The following is a 22,035-nucleotide window of genomic DNA, read 5'->3' as shown; positions in this document are numbered from 1 at the left end:
AAACCAGTGATACACTTAATATTTAGCCTATTGCTTTACACTAGCTGTATATGGCAGCATTGTCTGTAACAGTGATCTTAAATATAGTACCAAAGCAATTTAAAAAATGTCAATAACTGATGAGTTGCTAAAAATATTTATTGATGACAATTTTAATAAATTATCACTTTTTCAGTCTTTTTTCAGGCAAAAATGGTCTACACAGCCATGCTAGCAGCTTTGTGAGGCTGTCCATTGGAAAGATGCTAACAATGGTCACAATGACAATGCTAAAATGCTTACGTCTAGGAGGTATAACGTCTACTGTTGTCACCATCTTAGTTTACTGTGTTAGCATGCTGATATGTGGTAATTGGCACTGAAGTAAAGCTGAGGCAACAATGTCAAAGTCATAGTGGCACTAGATAAAATGTCAGGGGATCACCAGTCATTGGGATTCATCCTCTGAGGACCATAAATGTCTGTACAAAATTCCATGTCAATACATCAAATAGTAACTGAGACATTTCAGTCTGGACCGAAACGGTGGACCGACTGACCGATATTGCCATCTGTAAAGTCATGCTGCTAGCATGGACAGCGCTGCTAGCATGGACGCTAGCATGGATGCTACTAGCATGGACACGCTGCTAGCTAAACATATTAAACACGTTACATTACATTACAACAATTTATAAATTTAATCTTGTTGCTAATTATTCCAAAAAGTGGGCAGACTGTTAATGGAAATCTGTTTTTGTTGCAAAATGCAATACTTAGAAATATTTTGGGTTTACCTGTCCTATTTTCTTGTCCTTTTTTAGTCCTGTAACATTATCAATGTCAAGTGATAATGTGAGATTCCAGCTGCCGTGAGAAGGTAATCTCTAACGTATAAAACAACATGTATAAACAAATGGGGAAAAATATAGGGGAAATATATGTGGTAAACCCTTAACTGGAGCTAATTTCATAGTGGAGGTGTTAGTGCCATCTCATTTCCCCACATAAACACCTTTCCCACTCCCTGCACATTAATTATTAGCACAGATGCAACCTACTGTTTACTTTTTAAACAGGATGAGTGAGCTGCAGCACATGAAAAGGCAAAGAACTGGTCTGTGAGCCAACACAGGTTACAGTGTAGAGCAGAGAGACCCGGGACAGAGAGCACCAGGAGAGTCATGAATAAGTCACACAGCCCCTGGACATTCCTCTGAAGGTACCAAGGCTCTGACATGGAGCCGTTTCATCTGATAGCACCGAAATGTCCTAGAGATGGGGAATTCAGATACATGCAAGTGGATTCACTGTATATGCATGCAGGCTGTCTTGTGTATGTAAGTGAGTACATCACAACCCTGTAGATCACAAAGTAGGCATCTTCATTCATGCTCTAGAGACCCCAGCAACATCCACTCAGTTTTTCAAAGTGCTTCTTTTTTCAGTAAGGCCAGCATGGTGTCAGGGTGCCAGGTGATTTTTCTTCCAGTTCAAATAATGACTGTAATTAAGCAATTAAGACCTGAGAGGCAGGGAGGCCAAGAGCTGGCTTTCCTTACACATCTACACAGACGGCAAATGAGCGTTCACCAGGGAATACAAACATTATGGCTATGGCATATGCTTGCTCCCTTTGGTACTGATAGCAATAATGTCAAAGGGAAGAGGGAATAAACGCTAGTGTAATGATGTGAAACAAATACACATGTCTAACCCACTTTACATTAGACATTTTCTGTGAGTTATATTAACCACCAAGATCAAATATGATTTGATAATGAAAATACAGTGCTCTAAATTTTTCAAACCAAGGCGTATTTTCAGAATAATTTCTCGGTCATGGACTGTTTTCACTGAAGTACCAACCTGAGATACTGAGTTGTTTTTTTCTTGGCTGCTTGAATAGCCTTTCAAGGACCGCAGTGAGACATTGGGCAGCAGCGATGAGATATTTGGCATTTTCAGGTAGGAAAAAGTCCAAGCTGGCCTTACATTCAGAAATAACACAAGTTCTTAAACTATTGACTGCACTGAAGCAATAGACTTCAAAAGGTCCTCCTGACCTGTTTGCTGAGGAGCCTCAAACCAAGTTTTTTTTTTCTTCTTCTATCCCTCGCCAGTACTATGCGTTTCATTATTAATTTGTTTTTTCTCAAGTTTCTCTCTGACCCAAGACATTAAATAAAACATTGTATGGTTCATGAAAGATTATGAAAGAGCAGAACGTAAGCAGCAGGAGGTGTAAACTCAGCACAATTCATTCTGGTATATAATGTCAATGCCAGCAACCCCCCTCTCACCCTACCTCCATGCCCTGCAGGCATATTGGCGGAACTACCAATGGATGCTAAGCTTTTTCCGACAAAGCTCCGAAGATAAAGTATCTTCCTTTTATCCCTTCTGCAAATCAATTCTGGGCCTTACAGCAAAATCCCATAAAATAACTTCAAACACCACTACTTACTCCAAAAATTTGTATTATGGCTATATCTCTTTGAACCCTTACCAGTGAAGTTTTGGAGGAAAATGATTTAAGTGTTATCTGCTAAGACATCAGCATGTCAGCACTTCACCTCAGTTTTTCTTCACATGCCAACCTGAACCTTGTATTTCTCTCCTTGTGTTTGGTATTTGATTGCTTCTAACCATCCAAGCCTGGTGATAAATACAAATGCTGCTTGTAAACTTAATGGCTGTAGTAAGTGCAAACAAGACCGTATGAAGCCCTGCTGTTGCTTCATGCTCACTCAGCTGCTGAAATATTCATTTCCCTTCACTCTTTTTCAACAATATGATGTAAACTGAGGCTGAAAAGACAAGCAACTGAAAACCAGTGTGTCAGTCAATTTGAGATTACTGAAATAGATACAGCAGCTACATGATTAGCTTGAACCAAAAGACACCAGAAGAATACTGTCATTGTTAATTACTGTATTTACATGGAAGTACACTAATGAAAATATTACTGAAAACAAACATAACAATTAGAACGTACTTGATCAGTATGTATCCCAGGTTATCATATTTTGTCACTTAACCTTTCTTTGCAATTAGCACGCTAACTAGCTACTTTCCAGTTAATACAGATAGATTAGCTTGAATCAAAGGACACTATAGCAATAGTTTGGGTTACTAATAATTATATACATGTGAGTACATTAATTGCAACATTGGTTGGGGAAGAAATCCCAATGTATTTGGGTCCCAAGTATGTTATTAGCATAATTAGTCACCTTTTGTGGTTGTTGTTGTTAGATATGGCTACAATCTACAAGCTATCCAGCTTCTTAATGAGCCTAAACTAGACAGATTAGATTGCGGTTTTATTCATATTTACAAAGCTACACTAATTAGAATATCACTGGGGGGAAAAATCATTAAGTAGATTTTTTGTATCTCAAGTATGTTGCTAAGTTTAACTTACTGTAAAGGCTTTTTGCTATCAATGATACTATTAGATGGATAGATAGATAGATGATAGATAGATAGATAGATAGATAGATAGATAGATAGATAGATAGATAGATAGATAGATAGATAGATGTCAGTAGTGAGGAACAATTGCATTAGTATTATAAAACTAAAAAAATTGAAGTCCTGACAATGATTGGGTGATTGTTCTTAACTACTGCATTTGGAAGCCAAATCAGATACTCCAAGAGGTCACTAATCAGTACATTAGAAAAAGAAACTCCTCATGCTATATTTTAACATCCACATGGCGTAGCATGAAACTATATAAAACTGCTACACTGCTTATATGAGATAGAGTTGTTACATTTAGAGTAGGCAATAGTACAAATTGAATCTTTCTGTACAAAGCTGCATTTGATAGGCACTTCCCCCTTCTGTACTAACAACAGCGAGTCACACATAGGCACATCCAACCTTTAACTCTTCAGTTGGCCTATCTGTGGGATGCTCACAGAGCTCCGAGATCAGAAGAGGCTGGAAAAGATGACCTGACAATCTTGTGCACGGTCACACAGTCTTTCTGCGCTCTGCTGACCTCTGTCAGTAACACAGCTCTAAAATTTCACGTTAAGGAAATAGAGGAGACATTGGATGCCCACAAAATCAATAGCTTTACTTTTCTGAAAGGATAAACACAAACAATTCAAAGTCACATTCATGTAGAAATGTTCATGTTGGTGGGCCTCAAACATGAATTCATTTTACAGAGGCACCAAAATTTTAAATTTTAAAGCGTTTAAACTCTTTAGTGCAAACAGCATTCCCTTTTGTATGAAGCAAATTCAGACTATGCTATCACTAATTTAAGTTTTCTCTTCAGACATGCTTGTTCAAATGCATGCAGTCTACTGTATTTCGACAAGGATTGTTCCGGTGCCGCCAGAAATTCCGTCACATGTTGGTCATTTTGGCCAGATGTCCAGCACCTTCCGCTTACTTTGTGTTGGTATTCAAAACTCTGGTGGATTTCTGAGGACTATGGTCGACTGCTCCTCAGATCTCTGCACGGTAAATCCAGACAGCTAGCTGGACTATCTGTCCAATCTGAGTTTTCTATTGAACAACCTTTGAGCGTACACATGTTCCATCAAAACAAGTTTCTTCCCGAGGCTATTTAGCAGAGGCACCATTGCTCCGTCCAGTGTTTAGCACTGCCCAAGCGATTGTGATTAGTTTAAAGAAATGCCAATAAACCAGAGCATGTTTTTCTCCCATCCCAGAATGCTGTATGGACTAGTCAGACCCTCCTCCGCAGTGCTTTGAAGGAAGGTCTGGAAATGCGAGACTAAATGCATATTGACATGAAACCGTTTCTTTTTTGTCAGATAACTTATCCAAAAATTCATATTTTAAATTAATAAAACAGTGCAGCTACAGCACAGGAAAATAACTACACTATAGAGGTTATCTATCCAAAGGTTGATTCCCTGCCTTCTCCATGTTTCTATTTGCTTGCAGCAGGTGATAGAGCATCCTGGTGGACGGGCTTGAAGAGACTCTTGACATGGGCCAGTCACCCACTAAATGGCCTATGAAAGTTATGAAGCTCACCCTGTCAAAATATGACCCATATTTTCAAAAAAAATTTAAAATCCTTTATACAAACAAAATGACGTAAACAGTATAAGAACCTTGTACAGGCAACTTTATGGAGGATGGAACATGACTTAAATTAATAAATACTATAATGAATTAAGAAATTAATAGATGTATGCAGTAATAAATGGATAAGTAAGTACATGTTGAAATAAATGTATGACTACATAAATAGAATAATAAATAAATGCTGAAATAAATAAATAAATAAATGTGTAAAGAAAGAAATTTAAAAAAATACATTAAAGAATAAATAAATAATGTAATGCTTTAATTGTATTTCTACTTTTTTGTCCACCTACATTTACTGGCTGCAGGAGTGAGGTTGATTTGGGTCTACTACTTCGGCCTGTAACAAGTGAGTGATTGCAGAGAGTGTTGCTAACTTAGCGATTTTGTTGCTAGATTTAGGTACTCTTCAGACCCCCTTAGCAATTTGTTTTCACAAAAGCGACTAGCGACAAAAACTGGCGACTTTCTGTAGAAAAGACGCCAGTATGGTCCAGTGAGCATGCAAGGTATTTCTCTCTTGTGGCCAACAAAACAGTCACCTCTCTCTTCTGTTCTGTGACTGAGGAACACCAGTGCAGCATGTACTGCACAGGCAGGTAGAAGGGGAGGGGGAACAGGGTGCGGGGGGACGGGGTCCGGGGGGCCAGTGTAGGTACGAGAGACAGCGGGACGCGACCATGGATGTAATAAGAGAAGGAGAAAGATGCCGCTGAGCTGGCCTGACCCTGGGCAAGCCAGCCTTCTTTGACAATTCTGTAACGATCTTTCTCCTTCTCTTTGTAGAATTTCTTTTTTTACTTCATATATAGGCTATGTGATAATTATATTGAGATATGAATTTCTGTAGTAAATTTGTGATTATTTGGCTAAATATCTCTAAATTCTTTATATCTACCTTAATGACACAACCTCTAAGCTTTATGCAAATGATTGCATAAAGACGTCACAAATATGCAAATGAGCATATGACGTCATCTAGCTGATTTTTAGCAACTTTTGGAGCTGGTGCTAGCTACTTTCATTGGAAAAAAAAGTTTGCATCACTGATTGCAAATTGCACAGAAGAGCAGACTTGAGCAGAAAGCAACAATTCTCTGCTCCCTGCTATGTTCACAGTTATATTTTCCATGTTGATAATACATTATTTCACCCTCAATGCATCATCCACTATTAATCAAAATGTTCATTTTCATGGCTCAAACCGCTGCTGATAAAGTGCTAGTTGTTGCTGTTAACGCTGCTATTGCTAGACCCAAGGTGCTAGCTAGCATGTCCGTTTGTTTTTGGACATGAATCTTCCAGTTATGAGGTTGTGATTGATAATTTTCGGTTTGGGAGAAACTCTATCCATAGATGTAAAACCTATAAGCAATATTGCATGAGAGGGTGTGATTTAACGTTAGCACAAAGGCAATGCGGGTAGCACCAAGGTCTGTAGCGTTAGCTAAGCATTACTGTGTGCCAATGTGACTGTATAGTCAATCAACCATCTTTAGCTTTATAGAGATCGTAGGATTTCACAAACTGAATAAATACTGCACATATGAACACAAAAACTACTTTGCTGGCTCAATTGTGTTGTAACAAAGATGTTTGCTGAAAATAGCTCCTGTATGTCCTTTAAGTCTGAACCCCCGTCTCTCCCGTTTCCCTACTGTTAAAATGCTATGAGGGTTTAGTTCAGGTTTAGGTGGCGGGGAACAGATCTTGATGAGAAAACAGTGTTATAAAAAAAACGGCACAGCTGATGTAGTGCTAGCTAATGCAAATATTTCCATTAAGTGGCGACAGGTGTAATCCTGTAACGTTGCATTTTTCTGTGAGACATACAAAGTATCTGCCTAAATGCGCACAGTGTAGCGGTAGTTGACAGCAACTCCTCTCTGTTCAATATTCCCCTCATTAAATAGCTATACGTTATTTCACTCACAACAACTCATCCACCACAGCTAATCAGAATGATAATCTCTATGACTCTGCGATAAACAGCTGGCTGAACCTACGGACGGAGCTAGTATGTTGTTTGAATCATGTGTGTAATAAATATTCCAACTATTAGCCTTACCCTGTTTTGGTCATATTCTTGAGATGATATTTAAATGGAAGAGAAACCTTGTTTTCATGTCCCCGTACAGACTCTTCGTCTGCTCTGAGTACTTCCACCTCTCTCTTACTTTCAAACTGTCTGTTTCAACTGATGACATTATGTCGAATTTGGCAAAAAAAATATCAATAAAAGGATTGATCCCTGATCGGATCTACTGGTTGTGGGCCTATTTAATGGCATTTTACACCCTGCAGCAGATCTGCCAGCAGACTGCTGGTCGTAGCTATTATGCTAACTACGGTAGATCTGGTTTTCATACATGTGTACAGGGAGGAAGATTCGCTAGAGATCGGGGATCATTTGCTTTTATCTGGCTTTCCAATTTGACCAATCATGTTTTGTTTAAATTCAAATTTTATTTAAGTTAAATTTGGGGCCCGCAGGCCAAGTTTTTCGTGGGCTTGTGCTCTCTTTGTTTTGGCACGCCATGGATTTGACATGCTCATAACTTTTAAAATGAGAGGAGAATAAGCATGACTAAAAAACGTAAATTGTCCCATTTAAATTACATTTGCATATTTTTGTCCACGGAGAATGGCAAAATTTACGGTATTCTTAAACATCAACATTTATTTTTGGCTCGTGGCCTTCCATGCCAATACATTTTGGCCCTTCATATGAAAGAATTTGGGCACCTCAGGCTTAAACTGAGGTTAGGCCACCTACCTCGTTAGCATATGTATGCAAAAACAAAATAAATAAATAAATAAATGATGGTGAACAAAAATGTAAAAATATATTTAAATCATTTATTTTTAATTGTTTCTTTTATTTATTCATGAATGGATTTATTTTATTATTTTAGCATGTGTTTATTATTTATTAATAATTTATTCATTTATTTATTCCTGTATTTATTTATTTAATTCCTTTATTTATTTAAGCATTTATTTATGAATTTATTATTTTTTAGACAGAAGTCATGGTCTGTCCACCATACAAATGTTTGATCTGGCAGCAAGAATAACATGTATTATTACATTGTATTTCATTCAGTATGCTCAAGGGCAACTCTCTTGTTTCTCACTTGAGGTTCATCATTTATGATTTTAATTGCCTACAAAAATCAGACCCGTATAATAACTCATATAATTGGGGATTAGTGTCTGTGGTGTTTCAAAGATGGCTTTTCGTATGTTAAGTGCAACCGTGCACCTGTTTTCCACGGTGATGGTTCCTAACCATACCCCTTAAAATAAAGCAGTTTGTACACGTGATCCCATTATCACAGGTTATAGGCTTAGTATAAACTTGAGTTGTTAGCAGATCAACAAACGTGATTTCTCATACTGTTTTTTGAAGCTTAAAGAAGTAGCCACTATTTCACAAGAAAAAAGCAGCCAAATATACAGAAAAGTCCGAATCAACGTCTGTGTACTTTTGTGTAACAGAATTCCTTTACTCATGTCAGCCTCGGCAGTGGTGGAAAAGTTTGATCTTTCACGTTAGTAAAATTTCCCCAAGGTAAAGAAATCTCCACAACAAGTGTGATGTTGTCGCAGGGCAAAGTAAGCTGATTGTACTACTTCAAAAAGTATTAGGTAGTTTAATTTATGATAAGGGCATCATATTTCATAAAGTGATTATATGTCTGTAGCTGTCAAATAAATGAAGTGGAGTAAAAAAGTGTGATATTTCTTTCTGAAACATAGTGGTGTAGAGGTACAAAAAAGCATAACAGAATGTCAACAAAGTACATATTCCTTGAGTACTAGAGTAAATGTACTTAGTGATTTTCCTACGCTTTCACTCTTTATCTTGGGATCCCTTCATGGATTTGCAACCCCCAGTTGGGAAACCCCTAGCACACTAGTAGCAAAAAAATTACTGTGTGCAACTTGCTGTATAATAGCAGCCAACCTAAACCATAGCACCCAATGTTGTAAATAGGAAGATAGTCCTCTTTACTGTATTGATTAAGAGTTACAAAAGAGGCTATGTTACCTATTTAGATAAGTGTTATTTGTAATCAACAGAGTTGTAAGCTGCACAAGTATTCATGAGAATGTGTTTGAATAATTCAGAGTGCTCTTTCCAACTGCTAAGGAAGGCCAAGTGACAGTCTGGGCCTTATCCTTTGTTCAAGGGTTCTAGAAGAGCGTGACATTGGCAACACTGGAGAAAAAGCACATTCAGGCCAACATGGATGCACACATCCAAGATGACAGTGCAACAGAGCAGGCGGCGGCATCCAAATCTTTTTAACAGCTGAACAATATTAACTAAATTGGTTTGGCATTGTGTTAAGCAGAAAAGATCCATCAGAAAAAAACTCCCATCCGGTGGCACTGGATTAAGTGACCAAAGACCACAACCTCATATTACAATTCTTTTTGGGAATTAAGTAAATTCTCCATTTTGAAAAGCCACAATGCTACAAGTTCAGCTGTAGGGGATTTGTATAGACAGGATCAATTTAGTTAACGGAGGATTACAAGCCAATTGACTAATAGCACAGTTGCATTTTCAATACAGTGGATGCACATTTACAGTGTGAGGATGGGAAATAGTCTAAATTTAAACCTCAAAACAACACATTTCAAATATTTATTTTAACGGAGAGGCATTAAAGAAGCATGCTGCGAGCATGAAGTGTTAAGACAAACAGAACAAAGGCAAATGGAGCACTAAGAAGTGCCGCTCAAATTCCAGACCCAACACCTTTGGACAGCAAATCCCTGGATGCAGACTGCTACAAACTAAATCATTTCAATAAACTCTGTCACGAAATCAAGCACTGCACCACCCAGGCATAAGCTACAACACAAAAAAAGTCACCCGCTGCTCTGAAATGCTTTGTCGCTAAAATGAAATGTGATGTAGAGCGATTTTCCATGCATTTGCCTTTCAATTATGGATAGTGATTGTAATTAGTTGGGAAGGCGCCCAAACACTGAACTTCTGTTCGGTCCCATTACAGTTTGGGAAGGATGAAAAATACATTAGGTGTGTATATATACACTTTTTAGAGAAACTCTCGCTTATGGTTATAACACTTAGCCATGCAATCCGACAGAGCCTCTTAAAGAGGTTTTTTCCCCTTTGCAGTTTACCAGAGTGATCCGTGGTTGATTCGGAAACAATTAGAGATTTGTGTAAATATTCAGTGATGGTAGCTGGAGGACATTTGTGATGCTGACAACCCATGGAGGGCTGGTTCTCTAAATCCAGTTTTGGGATTTGTATGTGCAGATGCTGAATTCAGCGACAGAGATGCTGTAATGAGGGAGATCCATAATAGAGAATGATCTTTGGCTGACTGGTTTGGGGCCAGCTCTTCAGTGTCTGCTTCTCAACAACAGGGCTCCAGGGTAGAAGAATCTCTCTGTGTGTAACATGCCTGTAAGTGCTGTTTGTTGTCAAAAAAGCTCTACTACTTGATGTCCTAGATTAAAAATGCAGCATCTCCGGCTTCTTTTCTATTTCTCCCTGTTTCACTCGCGGTAAATGAGCTTGGTCAGGTTAAATAAGAGATGCAGATTGACTGTGGGAATCTGGGGGTAGATATGTGCTTAGCTCAGTGCAATCTGTGGCCTCTGCCAGATATTTCTGCTGTCATTTTGACGTGTGCTACAAGGAAAGCTGTTTCAGGGCATATGTAATGTGTCTTATTTTTTTATATCAGTGAATGCAATGCCACAGATGGTTCCGATGGAGTTGGTTTTAGGTGTCCAGCTCCCAAATGATCTTCAGTACATATTCCAGAGAAATATCTGATAATGAAAAAAGTGTAACTCCAACATAATATTGCTGTATTAGTTTAGCTTGCTGGTACCTTTGTTGTAGCAGTCCCTGCAGAGTCTCCTCGATGGATGTATAAAAAACCTGGATACAGCATTCAAGGCAGAGCACCATCTATTCCTATGGGAGTTGGTCAGTGGTGCATGAAGCCAAGAAAAGTTAAACTTGCATTTAAAAAATGTGCCGGATGATTGGCGCTGCTTCTGCACTATAGGGCCCACAGATAAGGCGCACTAAGAGACCTCTGCCTGCCGAGCCTTCCGGTTCAGCCCTCCGCTATCTTCACTGGAGATTAAATTATGTAATCGTGCGAATCTTATGTAGACTTTCAAAATGTTGTCTGACCAAATGGATCAAATTCTGATCCGTCATTTCGCAGGGGTTGTGATGTTCAAAAACTGTATCCACTGATTTACAGACCTCTCTTTTGCTCCGTAAGTGGCAAAAAAAGTCTTGTTGGGCCCCATGGCATCACGTGAAGGACACAGAAGTTGTAATTCCACTCTTTGGCAGCTATGTCAAATTGGCTTCAAAGCCCGGTAGCCTGGTCCACCTGGCCTGGTCTTCCTGGCATTGTTTTTAGACCTGAGAGCAGAAGAGAATTGATTTGCAGTTCCCAAGCCTGCTTAGTGAGGCTAAAGGTATGTAAATAAACTGCTGAACACCTGAACATGTTAGAATGTTAGCATGCTAATGTTGGCAATAATTACAGGAAAGACTAACACACATACAGTATGAAACACAATCTACACTTCTAAAAGAGGTATTTTGAAATCAACGTGAGACTTTGTTGCTGAACAAATCCCACTGTGGCCCTAAGTGACAATTACGAGATACAGCTAAATGCTGAAACACAGTGTAACAGTAGCACATGTACAGAAGTGTGGGTGATCTGAATCAGCAATATCAGTTAAACAGCAGTATCTAAGTTAACTACCATTAGCTAAAGTTTGTCACCACAAGCTACTGGTCGTATACCAGACTTCTTGCAATGAATCCCTCTTTAATTTGAAATTTCTAAATGTGTTATTTATTCTTCCAAACTGTCCTGAAAAGTGTCTATCAATAACATTGATGTGTTCATGTTATATTGATGGGTGGAGTTGGCATTACCAAACTATTTCCCAATTTTTGCTTCATTTGTGTGATTATTTATTCTCGTTTTTATGATTATTTGTAAAATTGTGAATTTTCACAGATGTCTGAGTGTGTGTCTTGTCAATGTGGTTGCACGTTTTCTGGAATGTACACCTCAATATTAGTACATAATGGTTTAGTGAGACAGTGGAGGCAAAACTGATAAGCGGTGTTAGCTTGAATGAAAGTTTCTGGTAGTTTGTATTACATTTCTGAAATGATCTTGACTGTAATTTACAAAAAACCAAACCATCACATTTCTTTTTCTAATATGGCTAATCAGACGTGACAGATGTAATTGTTATTCTGATTACTGTGGTGTTGATTGTGATGATGATGGGATGTGTTAGCAGGAAGCCTGCTGTGATTTTGATTGATGATGGAGTTTAAACCACAGTGTAACTTGGTCCACTGGTTGCCTTTCCCTCGCTGCTACCATCCTCTAGAAAGAGCAGCAGTAAACTGTGTTATCCCATCTGGGCCTTCTGTGCCATGTATGCAGTGAGCAGAGACTTTGCGGGGAGGCTTTGTAAACACAGCGTTACAGGGAGCACGCATGTCTACATTCTGAAACATCAGTCTCACACTGAGGCTGTCAAAAAAACAAGGCACAGACTCGCAGCACAGCACACACAATGGGAACAGACCTGTGGCATCACTTTCAAATGCATTCAGAGCTCAGCAAACCAAACAGTAAAATGAAAAGGCTGAGTGTATTTTAGCAGAACGTGTCACATCTCAAAAGATGACAATTGTTAAAGGATAAAAAAAACCATGACCTGTGTTTAAGTCGGGTGAACAGGAACAACTCTTTGTCTTAAATCTCAAAACACACTCTACCAAAAAGCTGCTGATCTAAAGGTTATGTTGAGGAAATGTAATAACTTTGTGATATTTAAATGAAAATATCCACTTTGCTCACATTGACATGAGAGAAATATACAAGTGTGCGCTCCCTCACTCTGCTGAGAACTATAATCGTTCATAAACCTGAGATGTTACCAAAACTATCAGTTTTCCTGTCATTGTTCATCAACACCGCCCACTCAGAAGCCAAAAACAGCAGACAGCAAGAGAGTGAAAACGGAGCCATTTATGGGATGTCTTATAACACTGAATACATATTCTGACATCAGTCTGAATGTTTTGAGCTTTTAGATGCTATAAAAGCACTGGATAATGATTGTCGGAGACTCTACCACTTGCTGTTGTTCTCACAGAGACACAAGGCTCTTAGTGTCACCCGTCACTCTCTGCCTTTAATTGAAACCATTTCCTCGGCGCCTCATCACAGTCTCCAATGAGCTGCGCAGAGGTGCTCTAAGACAGCCCGATGCTAAAAGGATCAGACCTCTGGGGTGATCCGCAGTCAGAGAAGACAGCGTTGATGCAACTCCTTTAATGTGGCTGTTTTCCTGGCTGTGTGACTGGCTTTGGTCCAGACTTCCTGTGACTGGGACAGTCAGGGAGCCAATGTGGTGCTGCCGTTGTGATGTCCTCATTTAAAAAGTTCTCGCTCTGAGTTGTGTGCTGTACAATCCCTCGCCACTTAGGGAGAAAACAGCCACTTGAGAGCACTTTGATATGTAGAAATATGAAGGCGTCATATTTATCCCCTATCCCCTTCATGGAGAATGCTTGGATGAAAGCAGCAGTAGGGAGCGGGCTGAAGGCTGGGGATTAACAATGACATAACATGAAGAGGGGTCTGTCAGCACAGTGACACCTCGTTTCGCCTGCCATTGTCTGATTACCCCAACAGCAGCCCACCAATGACAGGGATGATCACAGGAAGGCGGGAAGAACACAACTGTCAGGCTTAGGCTGCAAAGCCAATTCCTACCATTTCTGCTTCTTCAAACCAGATTTTAGACAAGAAGGAACAAGAAAGCAGTGGAGAGTGAGCGAGAAAGGGTGGAGGAGGAGGAGAAAGAGAAAGACTGAGGTAAAAGGACACACGGACAGCTTACAGGGGATACAAACCAAAAGATTATGGTAATCTTCCCTTCTTTGTCCCCTGCGAAATGTTTTCGTACTACGCCTTTTATCTGTGTAAGAAGGGATGTGAACCTCTTCAGTTAGTGACAGTGGGCACTTTCTGTGTGGTTTCTGGGTAATTAGCACCAGTAGCGGGCTCTTTCTTTTTCTCTGCTCAAGCTTATGGTCTTCTTAGGGACGGCAACAGGGGATTTTCCCCCTGCAACCCTCTGTCTGCTCTTAAGGAGCGATTCCCAGTCCAGGCCGAGCTACAACAACCATCTGTTAGCTCTAGAAAGATCAAAAACCTTCAGAGACTCTCAGCACTGCTGACAATCAAATGGACAGCTTAAGTTCAGACAGGTGACTGCATTAATTATTCTATTCAGTGTTGCAACAGAGATGTTTTCAATAGAGTGGTCAATGGACTGCTCATATGGTCTGCTCAGCTTTTTGTTACTGTGTTCATACTGTGTGCAACCATTCAAGTATGATTCATTTTTTTCTAAAATGTTACTCAATTCTCTATTTGAATTAGTACAAACTTTCACATTTTTCAATATCCTGTTAAACACGAGCTAAGTGAATCAATTAGAAGCACAAACACTTTCTAATATGCTTTTGGAGGTCTCAAGCTCTGACTTTTCAATTTCCCCTTGGTGGTCATTTTGCAGAGTTGGGGTGTTCTAATCTTTTTTCCCATGCGGAGTGACAGAAGCCAAAGGATAAATTGGCCGCTGGCACCACAAACACGCCTTTTCAATTTGGGATAGTGCCAATATGAGATCTAAAAGAACACCCAAAGCTTACGTTCATCATATCAACTGGGGCTTTTCAACAGGGGGGTCAAAGGTGGCCCTCAGATAAAGTGCCATACAAGAGATCAGTGGGGGCCGGGCCTTCTACACCTAATAAAAGCACTCATGGCATTAATAGTGATACATTTCTTGATCAGAAGTGTTGGCACTTCTGTGTGAATTTGTCTTCTTTTTCTTTATCCTTTTGATGCTTTCTTTCTCGTGTTTTCTTTAACAACACCTCTTCTCTCCACTCCAATGGATGAAACCTCTTTTTGTTGTGGTTCAAGCTGCATCTTATTGTCTCTGTCACGGGTGCTTTGTCTTTACCAAGGCCTGCTGCACCCACAGAAAAGCAGGGGGGGGGGGGCTTCATCAAAGCTCAGGCAAGATGGACTCAACAACAGTGGATTAAGGTCTTCTGCATGATAAAGTCCCTACCTAGGGGTGGAATTAACTTAATATGTGAAAGAATGTTATTGAGAGGGAATAAAGTGCCAAAAAGCTCTGTCATTCTCTTCGTAATGTCCTAATCCAACGCCTGACACAGAGACCTTGGGCTGGAGTTTGTTAATCACAGAGATGCCCATCTGTATCCCCTGTCCTTTAAGCTATTTAAACTTCGCCTAAACTCAATTATTGTCCCTGGGAGACCAAAATGGCAAATTCAATTACGTGAAAGGGTATTCGACCAGGGGGAAAAAGGAATCCCAGCCTTAAAGCGAGATGTCAACGCAGCCAATTTAAGTACAGCTAAACAGATTAGAGGCAGAATCTATAGACCTCAAAAACAACGTGACAATGAGTTAAAGAGAGAAGAAATCTCACTTTCAAAGCATCCTCTAAACTGTTAAGCAACCTAATCATGGAGGATCTGACAGACTGTGCTCCAGCATATATTTTTCTATTTACAGCTCACTCTTGGATCACTGAAGACCTTAGATATCCTAGGGATAAACTGAATGTGGACAGCATTTATTCTCACACCAGTATGAATCATCTAATAGCTGATATTTAGACTTTAAAACATCCGTGGTTCAAATAAAATTCCCTTAATGCCAGTTATTATTTATTTTAAAAGTTTTTAGATAAAAACATACAAAACATCATGAAATGATAGCTTCTAGAAACAGGTTACATGGTTATTCTTGTAAACTATTTTAAGTGTAATAAATGTAATAATGTAAAGAACATAATTTATCTAGACATTATTTTATTTTACTTGCTATTGTATTTTTACTACTTTTAAGATACCTAAAACATACTGTATATCCTTAAAGGTCTAGTGTGTAGTTGTAGTCTAGCTGTTCATTATCAAAATCGGTGTTGACCGTTCACAAACGTTTTCATGAGTATTTACCACCACCATCAATTCCAAGTATTATTGGCTTGCAAATTCACACTGGGGTGAAGTGGGGTAGACGGCCCATATTCATGCGCCATCTTGAAATACTTTAGCAGGTAAGGGGCATACAGGACATACTGCTCTGCCTTTCTCGTTTTCGCTGTCACATGATAAACTCAGGTGACGGGTTTCACCGTTTTCCGGCCCCTGGAAGTTTGAAGAAGGAAACGTGGAGGATCACGCGTCTTCAAAATCCAAATTTCAGGAACAGGAGTCTTTTTTTCGGCCAGAAAAAGGATACTGAAAAATTTTTAAAGATTATTTTCTGGGGCTTTTTTCCCTTCATTATAGTGATAGTAGACTGGAAATGGGGAGAGAGATGGGAGATGACGGGCAGCAAAGGGCAGCGGGTCGGACCCCAACCCTGCACCGCTGCAGGGCCCAGCCAACAAGGGGCAAACGCGCCCACTGGGTGAGCCAGAGGCCGCCCCAAAAGACTGGCTTTTTAAAGCTTGAAGGCTATCGTAGCTGTAAAACGTACTTTGAACTGCATGGCGCAAGAGAGTTGATTGTGATATACGATCTCAACACTGGATGGGAGAAATTCCTACACATTGGACCTTTAAAGGGGAGCTTCACTGACCACTGGAAAAAACCGTAACAGAACAACCATTTTGATATAGTTCTTAGCTATACCACACTATAAAAATACTCCATTGTAAGTACAAGTTTGGCATTCAAAATTTTACTCTATCAGATCATTAATGTTGGTTAGTTCAATCTACAATAATGCATCCTTTTTTACAAACTGTTAAATAGTGCTCCATGTTTTTTTTTTTTCTGTATTCACTACATTGACGGCCAATATATAAGAACGTGGCTGGCCGGGGTGGATAGGTGTGCGTTTACATACAGTACTTTTAAGCCAGAAAGTGGAGTTTGCTTCCCGGGAAAAACTAAAGTCTTTCACCCAGGAAATTCATATCCTTAGAAGTGTTTTAATCCCAAACCATGATATTTTTCCTAATCTTAACTAGTTGTTTTGGTGCCTAATCTTAACTTTCGTTGCAGCAAAACGCTCATATTTTGTGGACTAAATTTAACCATGACGTTAACAAAGCTTGCGGGGCTCTGTACCTGGCTCAAAGTCACTCATTTATGGGTAACTGAACCACCAACTCCTGCTGATACAACGGAGGTGTGTAGTTGGCGTCACTAAACTCTATTGTGGCTTAAACAATTAGCAACTGCCGCTCGGCGTCATAGAGGTTGTAGCCAGCTGGCATAACCTAACCACCGGGCGTTACGTGACCAGCTGGTGGTCTCCTAATATCATCATTTTTGATATGCATACGGACCCAATCACAATAATGGTTGACTGCAGGTGTGTAAAAAGGCCGTATTGGCACAGCTCGATTCCCAACCGTCCAAGGTGCAGAACAACCACAAACTAATTGGATGCGATTTTACATTCAGCAAAGCATATGAGCAACAAAATCCATGTGACAACATTTCTGTTCCATATGTAGCCTAAATGTCTCTTCATTTCAGGCGCATGTTCAAGTAAAAGCGCAGTGGTCGAGGCAAATGGACTAACTTTGTGGCACACAAACAATCATGCCACATTTGCTTTGAAGGGACGGGAGCATTGCGCCTTTAAAGTTAAACCAATACTTAAATGGAAGCATTTGTGCGGCAAGCTCGCGAAGTGCTGGCCTTTGTCAAACCATCCGTCCAAAATAGCCAAATGCACTCGAGTCTAAAAGAAGCCGTCGCTCTCTCCAATATGCACGGTTTGCATATTCTGTCATGCAAGGAGTAAATGACACAGGACTGTACAGAACTCTGGAGAGGCTCCACTTCTCCCCAAGAGCTTTGAATAGTGTGACACCGCTCAACAAACTGTAAACAGGCAGATTAACAAGGTTTGCCACACCATGATTCACACGTTTGCAGTGAAGAGAAGAAATGTGACTCGTCCATGCAATGCTGATGTGAATTGATCAGGGTCTACATAAAGACAGGGAAGATAAAATTAGATGACCATTTCACTTTTTTGTTATATACACGTGACAAACAACACTCACATTCTCACCTTCACTCAAAATCATGTGCTGTAGGTCTGATTATGGTCTCAAAATGAACCAAAAATAAATTTCCTGTGGTTTCGTTTCAGTGGAATATTCCCAGCAAAACCGGTCGGAGCTAGCCGTCACACCAGTGCGCACATCTAGTGGAGAGGATGCTTCTACTGACATGCTGTATGGAGACATTAACCTGGCCAAGCATCGTGCCAATGGTGAAAGCTCCGGAATAAAAAGGAGGACATGATTGTCACAGCGTGTTTGCTCTCTTTGCTTCTCTTGTCTGAGCCATAAGGCCCTTGCAGAGCGGAGAGGAAAGCCCACAAAGAGGGGCTCTCTATTGAAACAAGGGGCGACCAAACACGCTTTAAAATCAGTACAGAGACCAAGTGCTAATTCTAAACCATTAACTTTAAAATCTTCAGTTCTTTATTATAAAAACAGACTTCATTTTATGCTCCACAGATGCTAGAAAACTGATCTTATCGATCTAAAAGCAGCGCTGTTAATCTTATGGTTAATACTACACATCTGTACTCATTTTAAGAGGAAAAAAACAGTACTAACACAGATGTGTGAAAGCTGGCTGCTCTTCCCTCTGGATAAAGCTTTGAGCAAAAACCCCACAGGCTATGAGAGATGTGTCTGCTTAACAGCAGAACAAGTTTATTACTATGAATAAAATGGTTATGTCGTGTGGCCTAAAGGGAACGTTACAGTTTCAATTTCAAATCTAATGTTTCTTTATTAATACCACTTCTAATGCTTTAAAACATCAACATTTATAAAAAAAAATATTAATACGAGAGTAGCCGGCTTTGTTTGAACAAGTTCAACATTCCCTCATTTACTTTTTGCGTGGCCGGCACGTTTGTCTCATACACACATCCCAACTCCAGCTGTACTGTATTTGTCTCATGATGATGGTAACACAATTGAAAAATTATGCTCCAATTTGTCTGATGTGTGGTCATCTCCACATGGACATGCCATTGCCTCCCACTGGGGAGAAACCTGGCCCTTGGCGTTCAATTTGGAGCATTTCCCAAAGTATGGATCTCATTCTTGCCCTTCAGTCTCGAGGACGGCAAACATCAGATGCAGATACACTCTCTCATACACAAGACCAATGTCAAAGATCATGCAAAACTACAGCGCACGATTGTTCTATTTACACCAAGTTCTATAACGTATGTGTCTTCTCGTGAGGACTGTTATTAAAGAGATACAATAGGGTTTGAGGGCTGGATGGGGTAGACTGTGGAGCTAACAGAATAAAAGAAATGACCTTAGGATAGTCAAGACAGAAAAGAAAGCACACATCTCTAACTGACCACTCATGCTCCATCAGAATCATATTTTTTCCACTTCATGCTTGGTTTGCCAATGAACCTTTTCCCCCTCTGTAAACAAAACACATATTTGCACAGAAAATTACATATACAAGGAGATGTGCGCTTTACACTCAATGCTTTGGACACCGCGGCTTCTCCAAATGGAGCAAAACAAGGGCCTTTATATCTAGTTATGGACAAAGTGCACTTCAGCATGGCTAAGTGGTTTTAGAGGGGGTAGGGACGGAGGTGGAGTCAAGATCCGTCTTGACATTTCTTGCACCACAATTCTGTAGGATAGAGAATTCAAAGACAGATGTGAAAACTTACAGAGACAAGCTTTAAAGAGCATTAAACAAATACACTTTGGAATCCAAACCAAAGGGTGTCACAAATGCATATCCTGAAAAAACTACAGTGGGACACTGTAGAAATTTTGATGTTTATAGGTTATAATGTGGCCTCCTTGCTGAACAGTCTGGGATGTTGCTGGAACACATGGCACAACAACTGCAATGGAATCACATCTGACATGTATATATTCCGACTTCATTTTATAAATAGCTTAATAAATGCTATGCTCTCCCGCACCACAATAGTATTACTGTGGAAATAAATGAAAGGAGACGGTTGCCCTCTGTCTCCTCAGCACACAGAGAAAGGAGAGTTGATGGTAGTTAGGTATACTTGCAACTAATATGGGAGTTTAGAGATGAAAGAAACCGTCTCACCCAGATGGGACAAAGTCTGCTCATTTATCTTAAACCCCTTAAAAAAACTAAGTAAAGAAACAAAGTTCTTTGCATGTACTCTCTAAAAGAAGAAACCCTCACTTTTCAACATTTCCTCTCAGCTGAAGACAGCAGTGAAAGAGCCAGTGATGGGAAAAGGTCAATTAACTTATTAAAGCATACTCAGGTAAAGGTGATGTCATGCTGTTGACATGCAATAAGTCTTCCCTAGCTCTGGTTTGACAGTGGACATTCAGTAACATTTGCAATATACATGTGAAACCTGCAGTCCAGCAAATAGATAGGTCTTTGCAAATTAACTAGCTAGTTTCCCATTTTACAAATAGATAGACAGACAGACCGACAGACAGACTGACAGATAGATAAAGTAGATAAATAAATAGATGGATAGATAGATAGATAGATAGATAGATAGATAGATAGATAGATAGATATATAGATAGATGGATAGATGGATAGATAGATAGACTGTTTGAAAAGTCTGTAGAAATATACTGTGTTAATATGAAGGAAAATTCTGTAATAATTTTTCACAGGTGTTTTGAAGTGTCAGAAATGTCCATTTAAAGGTACAGAGGATATACTGTAAATCTACAGAATTTTCAGATATATCTGTAAACTGAAAAAAGAAAAGGTACTGGTATTTTTCTGCCAGGACATTTCGTGTTTTTTTACGGATTTTTTTCTTACAGTGTAGATAGATAGATTGATTTTGCTAAATAAAATGCGCCATATAGTATATGCCGACCTGACTATGGCTTTATTTCACTGATCAGAAGTCTCAGTACCAGTAGGACAACCACTGAAATCTACAGTTCATACCTCAACAGCTTCTAACACAGGGGGAATAAATTGTGGCAAGGTGAAGAAAAGAAAAAAAAACACACAATTGGAAAAATACCTGCTGGCGTGGGCTGCAGAGAGGTCAGCTCATTGATACTGCTGGCCTGTCAACTGTGTTCTTTTTGAAAAAAAGTCCAGTCCCAGGGGTCATTGCAGGGTAGCCACTGCCCGCCAACATTTGTGTTACTTTTTTATGCCAGCCGCCGAAACAAAAACTTGAGACAATTTCTAGCTTTCCCTTTGCCACCTAAATCATTGCTTTTTAATTAATGTTATGGCAGTTTTTTTAAATGCTGATTAGTTTATTTTATTTTAGTTTACGTTACGGTCTACCCAGCCTATAAACCAGCATGCAATCCACAAATATCAGAAGATGTTACGGTAATATCAGTAGAAGTACAGGAAATAAGTTTACTGGTGCATGAAACCCCTAAACCTTTTATTCCATTTCTGCTTCCTGTTTTTTTCAAATGCACTGATCAAAGAAATGTCGGGATGAAATCAAGTTTTTCTTATCTTACATTTGTTGTCCACTTCTGGGCCTATTACATATACAAATCAAATGCATCTTGATCTGATGTAAACACAATTCTAAAACAGATTAGCAGGCCTTATATCAGCATTAGAGGTGTTTGTGTTTCATGAAGTCTGGCTCAACGGGAGTACATTTCCACAATAATTGCGTGACATCCAGCAGCGGTGTCCATCACTTTTTGCTCTCTGTGTGTTGCCATCCTTAACTCCTTACTCTTCTGGAAACAACAATGAACTCCGAGCTAGCAAGCTACAAGCTGAAAACAACAACTTTTTGAAGACTATTTGGATTGTGCAAAAAGACAGGCCTGCTTGGTTCT

At 39.6% G+C, this 22,035-nt stretch overlaps 2 long non-coding RNA genes across 2 annotated transcripts in view; both read left to right on the top strand.

Moving 5' to 3' along the window:
• The window catches only part of LOC116696152 (uncharacterized), a 17,710-nt gene extending 1,037 nt beyond the window's left edge, over positions 1-16,673 (top strand). Inside the window, exons 2-3 of the long non-coding RNA XR_004333638.1 lie at positions 5,370-5,371; positions 16,526-16,673. This is a non-coding gene — a long non-coding RNA (uncharacterized LOC116696152). The remainder of the gene's footprint in view (positions 1-5,369; positions 5,372-16,525) is intronic.
• A 318-nt stretch (positions 16,674-16,991) lies between these two features.
• Positions 16,992-21,392, top strand: LOC116696151 (uncharacterized). Its single transcript, XR_004333637.1, has 3 exons — positions 16,992-17,278; positions 19,152-19,153; positions 21,382-21,392. It is a non-coding gene; the product is annotated as an uncharacterized LOC116696151 (long non-coding RNA).
• Positions 21,393-22,035: the final 643 nt, after the last annotated feature.

Source organism: Etheostoma spectabile, chromosome 9, assembly GCF_008692095.1.
Source record: "Etheostoma spectabile isolate EspeVRDwgs_2016 chromosome 9, UIUC_Espe_1.0, whole genome shotgun sequence".
Classification (NCBI taxonomy): domain Eukaryota; kingdom Metazoa; phylum Chordata; class Actinopteri; order Perciformes; family Percidae; genus Etheostoma; species Etheostoma spectabile.
This window is presented reverse-complemented; position numbering and strand designations above follow the sequence as displayed.